At 45.0% G+C, this 16,123-nt stretch overlaps 1 non-coding gene and 1 pseudogene across 1 annotated transcript; one reads left to right on the plus strand and one right to left on the minus strand.

Moving 5' to 3' along the window:
• The first annotated feature begins 320 nt into the window (after positions 1–320).
• LOC101318062 (ferritin light chain pseudogene) lies at positions 321–1,162 on the plus strand (annotated as a pseudogene).
• Positions 1,163–9,110: 7,948 nt separating this feature from the next.
• Positions 9,111–9,182, minus strand: TRNAW-CCA (transfer RNA tryptophan (anticodon CCA)). The gene has a single exon. It is a non-coding gene; the product is annotated as a tRNA-Trp (tRNA).
• Positions 9,183–16,123: the final 6,941 nt, after the last annotated feature.

Below are 16,123 nucleotides of genomic sequence, written 5' to 3' on the forward strand. Positions count from 1 at the left end.
TCCTGTCTAGTTTATACCAAAGGAAAACTTATATGTCTACTCTCCTGGCTTTACTGGAAGCAAGGTCATCAATAACATTTAAAACATATGCTTCTTACCTTATCTCGTTTTCACTTGATATAATTGACATGTTTGGCAGTTTCTCACGACCCAGTGACAATCTTAAATAATTGTTCATTAATTTCAGTTTTCTCTCTTGAAGGACCCCATCGTGACTGTTTATCCCCAAAGACTAATTAAGAAACTTTTCTTCATTATTCTGGGTAGACAGCCCACTTCGTAAAACATCTGTGTTAGACTTTTCAAATAAAGGAAAAAGAACCTTTCAAACGGTTTACTGAAAGCCGGGAGGCACACTTACTCAAGTCCCTTCATAAAGAGTAACCCTGAGTTGTGCGCTCGGTGGTCCCCGCAGATCTGTCTCTTTCTTCAACAGTGTTTGGATGGAACAGACACAGGGACGCCCCTTGCTCCAGCTTCCGACCACCCCCCAACATTTTTTCCAGTCGCAATCTTCAGAATCAGCCACTCAAGCTATCCTTGGCCACTGGGACCAACCAACACCATTTCTGAGCTTAACTCCTTATTACCGAATCAACCATGAGCTCCCAGATTTGTCAGAATTATTCCATCGAGATAGAAGCCACTGTCAACCGCCTGGTCAACCTGCATCCGCGGGCCTCCTACACCTACCTCTCTCTGGGCTTCTATTTCGACCGCGATGAGGTGCCTCTGGCGGGCATAGGCCACTTTTTCTGCGAATTGGCCAAGGAGAAGTGTGAGGGCATAGAGCGTGTCTTGAAAATGCAAAACCAGTGCGGCTGCCTCGCCCTCGTCCAGGACGTGCAGAAGCCATCTCGAGATGAGTGGGGTAACACCCAGGATGCAATGGAAGCCACCATTCTCATGGAGAACCCAAACCAGGACCTTTTGGATCTACATGGCCTGGGTCCCACCCGCGCAGATCTCCACCTCTGCGACTTCCTGGAGAGCCACTTCCTAGATGAGCAGGTGAAACTCGACAAGAAGGTGGGCGACCACCTGACTAACCTCCACAGGCTGGCTGGTCCCCAGGCTGGGCTAAGCCAGTATCTCTTCCAAAGGCTCAGACTCAAGCAGCACTAGGAGGCTCTGGAGCCCAGCGGCCTTTGAGGAGCTCCTCTCTCTGCAGCCACTGGGCAGCTTGTTAACCGACCTGGAGCCCTCTCCCAAGTCTTGGACCAAAGGGAAACAGTAAAGCTTTTTGCACCAAAAAAAAAAAAAAAAAAAAAAGTAACCCTGAGCCCAGCAGGTTGTGTGTGGGGCTGTTTTCACTGTTAGGACAGGGGGCACTCTCCGCAGCTCCCAGGGGACAGGCCCAAAGAGCCAGTCTGGTGTCTGGTCACCACTGTGAGACAATTTTCTCTGTAGTAAGTCCTTGGGCTTGTTTCCAGCATAACAATGATGCTCATTGGACCAGAGAGCAATTTTTGTAGATTTTTCCCAGGAAAGAAAGTGGTGCTCTTCACAAAGTCTCCCAGCCTCTTGAAGGGTGGGGAGGTGTCTTTCTGGATTTAGTTTGTTAATCCAGCATTTCTCTTGTAGCCTTGTCATCTAAAAAATTATTTCCAGTTCTCCTGAATATAGACAGAATGACTTGAATAAAAATTACAAAACAGGGCTTCCCTGGCGGCGCAGTGATTGAGAGTCCACCTGCCGATGCAGGGGACACGGGTTCGTGCCCCGGTCCAGGAAGATCCCACATGCTTGCGTACCGCAAAAAAAAAAAAAAAAAAATTACAAAACAAAGTCCTTTACTAGATACTAAACAAGTTAGCCTTAAAATTTTCAAACACCCTGAAAAAAATGTCAAAATCCCATACCTGTGTTTCAGGTGGGCAGTCTCCCTGTTAGTCTCAACTATGTCTTTCTGCAACATGGTTCTGAGCTGTGGAAGAAAAATACATCCATATCTGTCCTGGTTGACTCCGCATAAAAGGAAAGACAAGCTGCCATGATGTTTCTTCTCAAGTGTAGTGATCACAAGAAGACAACACATCAAAGGATATATGATCAGAGATTCCGAGGGCCATTGTCTGCATTTGGGAGTGAAGAATTCTGCAAAGCAGATTGAATGTTACCTGGTGTCAGAATGAATGTTTCTCAGTCTGTCTTCGCCTATGAGCTCCTACTGCTTTCATCAGCTAAATCACAATATTGAATACAATTCTAGATATTCTGCCCATGTTCCCGTTACCCTAACAACTAAACCCTAAGAGTAAGGCTCTCATAAACCAAGGAAAATGAAACAAAACAGTGAGGGAGTTACTACTGTATGTTAATTTTATTTAAATTTTATGATTATTCAGAGCTATTATATTGCGGAGTAATGATGGCCAAGCATGTAACTAAAATTGCTGTTTAAAAATTTGCTAGGGCTTCCCTGGTGGCACAGTGGTTGAGAGTCCGCCTGCCGATGCAGGGGACACGGGTTCGTGCCCCGGTCCGGGAGGATCCCACATGCCGTGGAGCGGCTGGGCCCGTGAGCCATGGCTGCTGAGCCTGCGCATCTGGAGCCTGTGCTCCGCAATGGGAGAGGCCACAATAGTGAGAGGCCCGCGTACCGCAAAAAAAAAAAAAAAATTTGCTAAATGATTTGTCAATTATACCTCAGTGAAGCTAGGGGGAAAAACACACAAAAAAATTAAATTTAAAAACGTTGTTAAATGTACCATCAATGTGTTCTATGTTAGGGTGTAAAAAAATCATATATTTCAAATAACCATCTGGAAATGGATGACGACCAGGTGTTTTTCCACAAAGGACTTGCCCCCTTGTATACCCCTATGCGTCCTGAACATGGTCCCCATAGATGAGGTGAAGACTTCAATTAGCTTTCAGCCCGTTTAATGCTAGTGTCAGCCTCCCTTACTTAGGACTCCTGAAGTGCCTCTTCCCATCCCAGCTGGTCTGCTGGATAAAGAAAGCTGCAGGCTGCATGGGTCTGGCTACACCCATCAGCTGTCAGTAGATACTCTATCTTACCAAACATCCTGAGGCCTGTGAAGCACCGCTGTGTACACCAGGCGGAACCTCCGACTGGAGAGCCACTAGCAGTAGCTGGAGCTGGGCAAGCCCCCCCGCGAAACTCCAGGGCTGCCAGGACAGGACCCTTGCCCAGGTTCCTGAGGGCCAGGTGCAGGATCCCTGGGATGCCCTCTCAAACCCCTTTCCCTTGAACATGACCTGGTCTACCTCTCTTACCTGGTTCCACAATGATCCCTTACACTGCTTAAGGAGGTGGGAGGTCCTGGGCTGTGGAGCTGGTGAGTCCAGTGGAGCCTGGGTAGTGGCCACCAGAGCCCACCTGGCTGCTCATTCTGGGTTCCCATCGGCCCTTCTTTTCTGAACTGGCCGCTGCCCCTTCTCTGTGCTCCCCAACATCACTGCTATCAGATTTTGCAAAGCTTTCAGGGCAACCTTGCCATCTACTCCCTCAAGGATGCCCCTCATCAGGGATGCCTGCCTGCATCTCCCTGCCTGGGCTTGGGGACAAGGGGTGTGAATGTCCACGCAGTTGGGAGTCACCCAGACTAGATGTGGAGGTGTCTTTACTGCATGGAATGTGCCTGTGAGGAATTTAGGGATTTTCTTGAGGCCTGTGGAAAGGGTTGTGTCCCTAGAAAGTGGGAAGAGCTCCCGTGGGGCCAGCCCCCTATTCACAACTCACAGGAAAGGCCTGAGCCGGTGGTGAAAACGTCCAAGGTGCGTGCCTTCCTACCTGTTCTGGGGAATTGGGCTGGGATTTCCTCCCGTTCTCACCTGCGAGTCTTTGCCAAGCCACTGGCCCTCTCCAGGCCTCCTTAGGGAAGACTCGACCTCCTGCGGAGATGCTGACGGTTCAAAGGCCTGGTGGTACTGGTCGGAAGCTCTGAGGCCGTGGATTATTGAGCCCGCGTGGCCGGGTCTGGAGGGCGGGCCACGGGGACAAGGAGGCTGCTGCAGGCTGAGGCTCTGAGGCAGGAGACAGATGGGCTCCAGGCTAGACATTTACAGCTGGCCTCCTGTTCACACCTCCTGGGGTGAGAAGAAGATGGGCTCCATCAGGACATTCATTACCAGCCCCCTGTTTACATTTCCTGAAGCAAGAGACACACGGGCTCCAGAACTACATATTTATGACCAGACTTCTGTCTATATTTCGAGATCTGCACCTCGATATAAAAACCAGTAAGAGAAATAGGGTAAATAACCAGACAATGGGCATTTTTATGGCAGGGACGGAGTGGGACTGAACCCTGTTAAAAGATCAAGAGGTCATACATTTCCCATCCTTGGGGCAAGGGAAACATTGCACATGCGCAGAAAGGCTCCTTGGGGGTCAAAAAGGAAGGGGCACCACCCCATAATAGGTGATGCTAAGGCCGTTCCATATGTCTCTGGGCTGTAATCCTTCTTGGAAAAAAGTTGCACACGCATGTTGGGGAGGGTCTTAGGGCAGGGCAGGTGTGGAAAAAGAAACCAGATAATTGGCCAGAGGTAAAGAGACCCAGAAGACCTGCCCTATATAAGTGACTTACCCGCCTCTTCACTGCGTTCCTCCTCATTGGGGGGATGCCCACACCCTTTCTCTCCGGTGTGCATCTCTGCCTTGCTTCTGTCTTAACTAAACAAATCATTTCTCTGTGAGCTCTCTCACTTGTTATGCTATGTCTCTAATAATAAACTTTGTACCTGTTTTTACAGTTTTGCCTCTGTGAGAAATGCATTTTTCACGGGGGGCAAGAGCCAGGGGGTGTGCTGGCTGGGATTCCTGGTTTCCATACAGGCTCCCCAGGTTCAATTCCTGGGCCGGGAATTAAGATCTCCCTTCATGCCACCACTCACTGTTGCGTCTCCGAGATCATCTCCACTTCCTTCAAGGGCGGAGAGAACCGAGGTGCTTCAGCACCGAGGTCTGGACAGCGCCCTCTGTCCTGGCAGGAGGCGCCCTAAGAGAACGTGTCCATATCCCCTCGACCAGAGCTTGAGTCTGGAGGCAGGAGAAGGGAGCCGGCCCTGGCGTGCTGACCGCACAGGGACAGATGGGAGACAGTTGGAGGCGGTGGACAAGTTAGGACCCTGGGAGAGCCGACCCAGAGCAGTGTGGCTGGGGGGACCCCTGGGCAACCCCAATCCTGTGCATATGAGAGGGCTGTCCCCACGCCCACCCCCATCCTTCCCTTCCATTGCTTAAGTGCAACAAATGTTAAAATGGGGGTTTCTGCTAAGAATCTAAGACAGCAGATATCAGATACCTGACGTGAGCTGTGAGGCAGGCCACCAGGCAGAATTGGGAAAAAAAAAAAAGTAGTGGCTGAGAAACTGTTAGGAGATTGTTAAGCCCCTCACCTATACTGAGAGTATCAAAGGGCTCCTAGAAAGGGTTGAAGAGGATTTCTAAACGTTTGGAAACAGCTTCACAGAGGAAAGATGGTGGGGAGGTTGCTTGTCCCATAGTTCAAACCTAGTGAGAGGTTTTAACAGGCCACCTGGACAGCTTGATATGTGTCCCCCTGGGGTTTGGTGACTCAGTGGCCTGATGTATATCTTTGCTTAAGAAACCTAAGGGGCAAGAGCTGGCCAGACTAGCTGTTCATGGTGAGTTGGAAGAGGTGTCTGCACACTTTTTAAAGCACAAATTTGGGGACAAAAGATGCATGAATTCCTCCCATGGTCTAGACATGATTCATGTGCATGGGGTGGGGGGTTGAGGGGAGTTCCTCTTAGCTGCTATCCACAGGGATGCCTGGAGGGCTGATCACATCTCCTAGAAGAGAGTCCTAAATGTTGCCCCAATAGACAGCAACCAGCTGAAATAGTATTTTCACCAGGGCTAAGTGAAATTCAGAAGGATCCTCAGCACTGAGGGAGTCTCTCAAAATTCCAGAGAGTAGGACGCCTGCTGACGACACTACTGACCTACTGACGTGGAGACGTTCCCTGCACCCTTGTTTATCCTTCCTCCCCTGCTCTGACTCAGAAGGGGTCAGAGACACCCATTAGCAAGCCGTGGATGGAAACCAGAAGTACAAGACCAGGAGGGAAGGGACCCCAACTTTAATTCACGTTCAGAGACTTGACTATTACATAGGATGCTTGTCATATTCACAGCCTGGGGGAGTGTTTCTTATCACAAAGCGACCAGAAAAGTCATGGAATTGCCCCTCACTCTCTTCAGCCCCTTTTGCTCCCTCATCCATGAGAAGGAGAACTAGAGACTGAATATCTTTGCTAAACTGGCACTTACTGCCCCTGTGCCTTCAAGGCAGTCCAGTGGGGTAGAGTGTGCTACCATCTGAATATCAGGCATCATGGCATCGTGGGAAGTGGGTGATGCTCATGTGACTGGCTAGAGCTTCAGGGGTGGGGAGTTAACTACTATTTTTTTTCTTTTTTCTTTGTTAAATAAAATCTCCCCCCCCCCCCCGCCCCCGTTCCCTGTTCTTTTTGCTGCACCATGAGGCATTCTGGATCTTAGTTCCGCGACCAGGGATCAAAACTGTGTCCCCTGCAGTGGAAGCGTGGAGTCTTAACCACTGGACCACAAGGGAAGTCCCTAACTACTATTTTTTGTTCTTTTTGGCCATGATCTGTTTCCCCTTCCTTTTTTTCTTTTTTTATGAAGTGGATCAAAATTAAATAATTCAAGCCCTGCCTTCAAAATGAAAAATTTTTAGTATTGTTTAGCAAAAACAATAAAACCCAAATTGTTTTAACCATCAAAGCAAAAACAAAAACAAAAGAGAGAAACTGAATATCTTTTTAAGGGATGATAGGAAACAAAGTCATTGTATGATCTCAGCTCACCGTGTACATGTTCAGAACACCCTCTGAAACAAACAGCAGGTCCCATTTGCTTCCAATCCAAATTCCTTGGAGACCATGCAGTTGGCTCAGCCTCTGCAGGAGAGCATCTCTCGGGCCAGGGGCAGTGTCCCAGGGCCTATCTGGCTTGACGTAAGGAAGCACCTTCAATGGGAGAGACAATGGGCCAAAAGAATTTATCAACTACTGTATCTGTGGCAAGGCTGTGCTGTCTTTAAGTTTTACCTTCCTTTTAAAATAAAGCAATACAGCCAGCTTCATGTGAAGCAGGAATGTACAACTAGATTAACAGAACAGAATAATCTCTAGGAAATTTAAAAATTTAAAAATATCTGATGCATTGGTGCAGGTGGAATAAACCTTTGAAATTAAGTCTAAGGCAATTTTTCTTTTTCTTCCTCTTCATCCCTACTTTTTCTGTCTAATAAGTGATACTTTACCCACAAAAAATACCCTTGCCCCGGTTTTTCTAAAAATGTATGCTGCCTTTGTTTTCTCAATGTGGAGGGGCAAGTGCTTATTCATCTGAAATAAATGAGCTGAGGGTTGAAACTGATGACTGAAAATCTGCTCCTTATAATAAAGATGAGATTGTATGGTAATATATTATCTGACAATTTTACAACCTTTTACAATTTGACTTATGAATATATGAAAAGAGAATTTTATCAATTCACATAAGAAACTTTAAGGACACCATTAAAACTTTAAAATTAATAAGGTTTGTTTAGAAAAAATTCTTAGGCTAGAATATCTACAAAATAGATTGAATGTAAAATTCTTGAAAGAAAAAGAATCTCAGGGAATTCAGAGTATTTGTTTGGCATTAAATTAAAATGTTACTCTTAGGAGAGTTAAGTGAATAGAAGTGTGTTGTTTTCTGCCTTAGCTAAAGAGGCAAGATCCACTTAAGACATTTAAGTTGAAACTCACACTGAAATGTGGGATCTCTAGGGTTAAGTACTGCTTTCACTGGCTCACAGTAGCAAGGAAACCTCACAGGAGAGGAGAAAATGTCACTTCAACAAAGCCCTAGGGGACACCTTCCTGAGCTTTGGGAACGGGGTGGGCACTGTGCCCCAGCCTGTCCTCCAGCCAGTGGATCTGAGAAGGCATCTGACCCACACCAGTGAACAGAGAGCAGGGCCAAGCGTTAGCACAGCCCCATCTGTTGCTTCACACTGAGTCTGAACAGATTTTAAAGGATCAGCAAGAGTAATTTCACAGTATGAGTGAGAGAGAAAAGCAAATTGTTGTTGTTTGTTTTTGTCTTTTTAATTCTGCAGAACTAGAAAAAGAGAGTAGTTCCTGAGAGAAGAAAAGCATACCACTGAAAATGATGGGAAGTTTCAGGATTTTTTATTTTATTTTCTTCAGAGAAACAGTAAGAGGCTTCCTCCAAGATGTGGCTTCTTTGAAATGAGATGTGAAAAGCCTTATGGGGCAACTGACTGAGTTTAAAGACAGGGGACACCCTGGAAACTGAAATGACAATATGGTAGGATCACAGGGCTCTCTTAAGTTGCAGAACATGGAATTCCAGATGGTGGACACGTCTGAGAAGACCGCCCAAAGGGCAGAGAAAATATGAAAACAGAAAACGTTTTGAGAGAAGATTATAGATGCAGAGGATAGAGAAGCATGATTATCCTCCCACTTGATGGTAATTATCCACCATACGGAAGGGTGAATGCATTCCTGGAAAAAGTCTGGAGCAAAAGGAACAGAAGCAATATTGAAAAATATACTTGAAAACTTTTCTAAACTGGCTGAAAATATTCTTTTCTAATTATTTTAATTTCCTCTGGTCCTGTTCTTTGTAGCTTTAAGGATGTGAGCAATGCGATTTAATGTAAGCTTTTTGATCATAGGTTAGACAATCTCACAGGTTAAAAATAATTTATTGAATTTTAATTTGCGTTTCTCTTATTATGAAAGAGGTTACTTTCATATGTTTAAAAATAATTTACATTTCATTTTCCAATAACTGTTTCATCCTGTCTTCTACTGTGCTGTTGGTCTCTCTTTTAAAGTGGCTTTTTGGGTGACAAGGAGAAGTGGCATTGGCCGGTTGGCTTCGCGCCTCCAGGAGTTTCCCAGATCACCTCCGTCAGATATGAAAATGATGAAACAGAAATTCTAAGGCTCGTCCTCTGAACCTCGGTGCGGAGGAATAGGGAGCACGGAGACCCGAATAGAGCCGTGGGATAAAATCCTAAGCGGCCCAAAGTCCCCAGTTAGTTTGGTGGGAAAAGGGGTAGTTGTGACCCCGACGTGACTTGAACACGCAACCTTCTGATCTGGAGTCAGACGCGCTACCATTGCGCCACGAGGTCACAGAGGCCGCTTTACTTTTGATCCTTTAAGGCTCTTTCTTCCCGCGCATCCAGGTCACTTCACCATATAAATCTTTCGCTTTTCGAGCGAATTTCAGGTCAAACTGAAAAGGAGCGAGAGGCGGGCGGAAGGCGCGGCTGTGCGAGCCCCGGAATCCCCGCCCCAATCCGGCTACGTCGGGTCCGGGCGGGGAAGCGGCTGCAAAACCCGAACCCGGGCCGGCGAAGGGGGGTGAGGGTGCGTGCAGGACCGAGTTCCCGCCCCCGGCATGGTTAAAGGGGGAAACCAAACCAGGACTCTGCGGGCACACCTGGGAGGTGACTTCGGAACTTAGCAGAAAAATAGATGCTCATGTATCCACCCCTCCCCCCACCCCCGGCTCTCCCGCCCCCTTATAAAACTCAGTTTTGAACATTCGAACATTATAGAAGAGTGTAAGAAAAATTAAAATCAATAATCCCACCACCCACTGTAAAGCATTTTGATGTATTTCTTTCCAGATTTCCTTCCTCCCAGGTATACACAAGTGTCCATCCGCGTTTGTTAAAGCTTCTTTGCTGTAAAGTACAGCAGCTGCAGAAAAAGGCACAAAACTAAGATATTTAATGGAAGGATCACAAACCCTTGCCACCACCAGACCTGCCACCCCCGCAGAGCCTAACATCTGCCTTCTGCCTCCACCTGCAGCCAACCCCGACGTCCACGGAAAGAACTTCTTTGCTTTTGTTTACAGTTTTATCACCCAAATATGCATCAGCAAACACTGGAGTGGCGTTCCGATGTATATGTCACATTTAATCCATCCCTTTCCCCTCACATCCTCCCCCTGCCCCAACGAAACGACGTTCTCAGCGCCGGTTTCAGGTAGTTCGCGTTGTCAGTGGGTCTTGTTACTGAGGATGCCAACTTAAATCATTTAGTTAACACGCTTTCTGCCGTGGTCCTCCACTGTATGCTACTATTTCCCCCTTGGTAATTAATAAATATTTGGGGGTAAACGCTTTCAGGCTATGCAAATATCCTGTTTCTCTTCAACCTTGCAACCACTAATTTTAGCATCCATCTTGACTGCAACAACTATGACTGCGGTGTTTGCCTCAGGGTCATTTTCTTTTTTGCCTTTTCCATCTACATTTATCAACATAATCCTTCTGTGAGAAAGAACAGGTTCTTCTCTTCCATTTACTTATGTATTACATATTCAATTATTTCTTTGCATCAATACAGATTCATGGATATTTTTAAATTTTATAGGTTTAACCCATAGAACATCATTTAAAAAATATTGTTTCTGAAATTTTCCCAGCTTTTGCTATTACAAACTCCTTCAGGTTGGCTCATGTGTCCTTTTGATATCTACCATCCTGTTTTTAGCACTTCCTTAGTTTCTGGAACAAGATGTTCCAGGTTTATCTTGTAGTTTCCCTGCAGCAGCCCTGGAATCAACTATTTCTCCAAGGAGCTCTGTTTCCTGTTTTTGGAGAAAGGTGTTTAGAAATTAAGATCTAGTTGTTAGATGTGATCATTACAATGGGCTGTCATTCCCCTTTTCATTATTTGTAGCTTCTCTGACACTGAGAAACGTAGCTCTCATTAGCTATAATATATGCACTTATATATGTATACATATATGTACGTGCATATATGTGTGTTTCAGAATGACTAACCCATACACCTGTAAAAAAAGATTTACTAAGAGGATTACCTTATATGTGTACAGGGTTTTTTGGTTTTTTTTTTTTTTTTTTTCCTGTAGCTTTACAGGCAAAATACTGTTTTGCAAAGTTATTTAGGTTAGTTCTTCTCCAAGCCTTCACTTTTGGTTATATTATTTATTTGTAGTACAGTTAGGTTGTTACTTTTATTCATTTATTTGTTTTTATTTTTGGCTGTATTGGGTCTTCTGTTGCACAGGCTTTCTCTAGTTGTGGTGAGTGGGGGCTACTCTTTGCTGCGGTGCGCGGGCTTCCGTTGTGGCTTCTCTCGTTGCGGAGCACGGGCTCTAGGCTTGCGGGCTTAGTAGTTGTGTCTCCCGGGCTCTAAAGCTCAGGCTCAGTAGTTGTGGTGCACGGGCTTAGTTGCTCCGCAGCATGGGGGATCTTCCTGGGCCAGGGCTTGAACCCATGTCCCCTTCATTGGCAGGCGGATTTTTAACGACTGCGCTGCTAGGGAAGCCTCTGTTGTTACTTTTATATTCCATTTCAGGTTCATAATTAGTTTTCATTATTTTCCTTAAACTTATGCATTTGTAAAATATTACCATAGTTCTAAGTACCAGTGCTGTATAAAAGGGTATACTAAAAACTGTGTCACTCCCTTGTCATCTCTATTACTCAGACTCATTGCCCCCTTCTTTCCACCGCTTCCCAAATATCCCTGTCGGTAACTAATCTTTTGTTTCTGGTCGATCCTTCCTGCATTCTTTTGCACAAATGAGCAGGTATGTTTATTTTATTACATCCTCTTCTTTCTTAGATAAAGGATAGCACACTATAATTACTATTTTGCACTTTGCCGTTTTACCTCAGCAGTTTATCCTGGAAATCACTCCATGTCAGCTCATTGAGATCTTTCTCTATTTTTTTTTTTTTTTTACAGCTACACAGTACTTCCTGGTGCGGATGTAAGCATAGCTTATTCAACCACTTTCCTGTAGTTTTTGCATAATATTTCCAAGGTTCATCCATGTTGCAGCATGTATCAATACTTCATTCTTTTTATTGCCCAATAATATTCCATCATATGGATATATCAGATTTTATTAATTTGGTAGGATGAAAATCTACCAAAAATATTGGTTCGGTGCTTTGTGACAGCCTGGAGGGGTGGGATAGGGAGGGTGGGAGGGAGGGAGACGCAAGAGGGAAGACATATGGGAACATATGTATATGTATAACTGATTCACTTTGTTATAAAGCAGGAACTAACACACCATTGTAAAGCAATTATACCCCAATAAAGATGTTAAAAAAAAAACCAAAAGAAAATCTACCAAAAAAACAAGTGGAGGTTTTTTTCACATCAAGTAGGAATCAGATTCTCCCCCTTCACAGGTTTTGCTGTTTTTCTTGATTGTTGAAGGCTGTAGTACTCCATCTGTTTAGTGACTTTCCCAAATTATTTTTGCAAAGGCTGTATTCCTTGTTCGTGGTTACTGAAGTGTCTCTGTTTCTTGGTTTGTTTTTAGCTAGTTTTTTGACAGAGATTTCCTTGAATTCCAGGTACTTTATTAAAAACAACAACAATAACATAACAACAATCCCACCCCCCTTTTTTTTTTCAGATTGGCTCTGTGCTGGTACTCCTTTAACATGTAGCCAGGCTTGCACTAAGCCTAGGGAGAGCCTGAGGTGAAATCTCAGCGTCTTCTCAGATCTGTTCTGAGTGTGCGTCTTTCTCTCAGCACGCATGAGGCTTTCTAAACTCCCCCATATCGATAGTACTTTGGAATGCCCTAATTTCCCAAAGAAACTCCCCAGCTTTTGCTCCTGGGACTTCGGTGGTCCAGGGACGGTGTGGGGCAACAGCAAGTAAAAATGCCACAAAGTTTTCCTACTGCTTTGAATTCATCCCTTTCTTGATTCAATGTTCACTTGGTTGCTGCAAACCTTTGACTGTTTTCCAGAGTCTCTGACAAATTTGGTTCTGGCAGTTCTGCTTGTGTTTTTGGTGTTTCTGTGAGGGGATGAGAACTTGGAGCTTCCCACTCTGCCATTTTGCTGATGTCACCCATCTGCCTTTAAATAATTTTTTCTCTGCCTATAGAATGCTGGCTTGACAATTTTTTAATTCTTTTACGTTTTAAAGATATTATTTCTTTGTTATTTCTTCTACCTTCCTTAGTTTTTAGTTGATAATATAATGTGTCTTTTTATTTTCAGCAAATCACTATGTGCCAAGCATAATGACCTTTCTATTAACCCTTCGGGGGATGGCTGAACTTGTTGAATTTGTGAGTTGACATCTTTCAATAAATTTGGAAAGTTCTCAATGTTACTTTTGCAAATATTGCATCTGCCCATCCTCTCTCTCCTGTCTTTCTTGGACAGCAATTACATGTAAGTAAGCTCCTTTCTTATGCTTTTTTGCTCCTTATATTCTTATTTCTCTCTGTTATTCAGTTTAGCTCTTTTCTTCTTGTTTTCAAGTTTAGTATGTTCTGTTTTCTGCTGTGCAAAGTCTGCTGCTAAAGTCATCCAATGAATTTCAAATATTTTATTTTGCAGTTCTAAAATTTCCACTTGATTTTTGGCTTATTTTAATGCTGTTTTGAAATACTCTATCCCACATTTTTAACAAATCTATTGTCACCCTCTTTCCTTCTACCTTTTTAAACATATGAATTATAGCAATTTTGACTGCTCACTCCAAGTCTGGATCATTTCCGGATTTTTTTTTATTGACTGTTCTCTTTTTACTATGGCTCACCTATTTCCCACTTTTGTGCATGTTTTTTTATCTTATTTACTTTTTTTTTTTTTTGGCTTTGTTGGGTCTTTGTTGCTGCGTGTGGGCTTTCTCTAGTTGCGGTGAGCAGGGGCTACTCTTCATTGCAGTGCACAGGCTTCTCATTGTCGTGGCTTCTCTTGTTGTGGAGTATGGGCTCTAGGCACGTGGGCTTCAGTAGTTGAGGTGCACAGGCTCAGTAGTTGTGGCTTGCAGGCTCTAGAGCACAGGCTCAGTAGTTGTGGCACATGGGCTTCGCTGCTCCATGGCATGGGGGTTCTTCCCGGACTAGGGGTCAAATCCAGGTCCCCTACATTGGCAGGCAGATTCTTAACCACTGTGCCACCAGGGAAGTCCCAGCCTTTTGTGTATGTTGATTTAACTTTTTATTTTGATTTTTTCTGGGCAATGTGGATGATAAATATAAATTTTAGAAGCTCTGGCCTGATTACAGTAACTTCCTTCTCTTCTGCCTTGTAAAGCCATGAGCATTGTTCCCACAGAAAAGCCACTGTGAGGGAGACAACAGCTTTTCCCTCAGGAAACACGAGTCCAGACTCTGCCCAGGAGTTTCCTACCAAAGGAAAAGAGCAGTGATGCTGTCACACCAATCCTCTTCTCACATTTTTGGGTGTACCTGGGTTCCCTGGTGTATCTACTGCCTGGGGATGTGGAACATCAGGGTTTTCTATGCCGATAATATCACCTTAAGTGACAGTGTGGTGCTGTGCTCACATGAAGGATTTGGAGAAATTTCTGGTGCAGATGGGACGGCAGGACTTGAAAGTTTTCTCTCAAAGATTTGGATCCCGCTCTCCTCAGTTATTTTGCTATTCTCAAAAAGCTCATTTCCTTCTTCTAGTGATTTTACATGGAAAGAATGAGGCTCCTTTTGCAGTTTGTATGAGATGCAAAAATTCTCAAACTTAAGGCAATGTCAAAATAGCAATTATTAAAAAGGATGTGATTGCCCAATGTTGGCAAAGATGTCAGGGCAGCAAGCACCCTCATATACATCTGGTGAGAGTCCAGAGCTTTTGGAAGGCATTTGGCACGTGTATTAAAAGGCCTTTTCAATAATGTGTACTTTGCCCCAGAAATTCCATTTTTATGACCCCATGGAAAACAATTAAGGATGTTTGCAATGATTTTCCTGTAGGGTTATCAAAATTCTGTTTATAATAGTAAAGAATTAGAAGCAGTTTTAGCTGCTCTGTTCCATAAGCAGAGTCTAGATTTTTGAAATACGAGAGGCAGGAGGGAAACTATCCCAGGTTGGGTTCCCCAGGAAGCTGACTCTGAGTGGACGTTTGCATGGAGGCTTTTGGGATCACAAGAGAAGGAAGCAGGACTGGGTAGGGAGAGAAGAGGGCTGCTATGCAGTCTCAGTAAAGGCATCAGCTGACCCCACGAAGAACTCCAAATTCACAACCGTCCCAAAGTTAAGTGGAAGGGCCAGGTCTTTGCTCCTATGTCAACCAGTCATTGGATGTGGGCTGTCCCAGGAACGGGTCTGCTTTGGGGCAAGGCGACTCTCTCAAGCTGAGGACTGCCTGCCAGCAGCACTTCTAGTGGCCGGAGAATAAACCTTCAGTTCTGAAAGGGGGGATGGGGTGGCCCACAATTTCATCACCTGGATTCACTTCTTCATATGAGTTTTGGGAGAAGCAACACCAGGATTCCGGTGGGCCTGTTTTCCTGGAAGAAACTTACAAGGAGGATGAACTACAGCCTCCTCGCCCCCTGCTGCTGGTCTTAGGACTGCAAATTATATTCACTGTTGCCCTCCTCAACCTCAGCTAACACCTGCACTGGTCTTGGTGGCTTTCCCAGTGGCCAGACCCAGATACTTATCCCTGAGGCCCTGGTCACTGTGTGCGTCTCAGGCTGACTGCTGTGTTCATTACTTACTACCAAAATGGGTGAGACAGTGCCAAGAGGTATTCTAATATTATGGGGAATTAGCTGGGTGCCAAACATACGTCTCTCTTCTCCCACTGTAATAACAGCCCCACCTCCTAGTGATCAGGATCAAATATCCCTGTCACAATGGTGACTCCTCTTGTTGCTGGCTGGTCCCCTGGCAGCAGCTGTAGTTTGTATCTCAGAAGGACTACTGACGTGTTTCCTGAATGAATTGTTCTGCCTTGGGAATCAAGCCTCTAAACCTGCAGTGCCCAGGCCTGCAGGGAAGAGCAGCACATATTGAGTCACGGGGAGTGACGTAAGCACGTCTCTCCTGCTGCTACTCCTGGGTTCCCAGTCCATACGTTCCAACTACCAGGAACACAACCATATAAAGGTAGTTGATTTGAGGCATAAACTGCACCCTGAGGATGGTGCCCCATCCCTGTAAATTACTGCCTCCACGCTGGCACTCACAGTGTGCCTTTAACAGGCCATTCCATCTCCAACATCTATCAGCCTGGCAGCTTCTGGGGATGTGGTATGTGATATGACCAGTGGATCCCGTGAGAATATGCACACTCCTCTA

The sequence above is a fragment of the Tursiops truncatus genome, chromosome 20 (genome assembly GCF_011762595.2).
Source record: "Tursiops truncatus isolate mTurTru1 chromosome 20, mTurTru1.mat.Y, whole genome shotgun sequence".
Lineage (NCBI taxonomy): Eukaryota > Metazoa > Chordata > Mammalia > Artiodactyla > Delphinidae > Tursiops > Tursiops truncatus.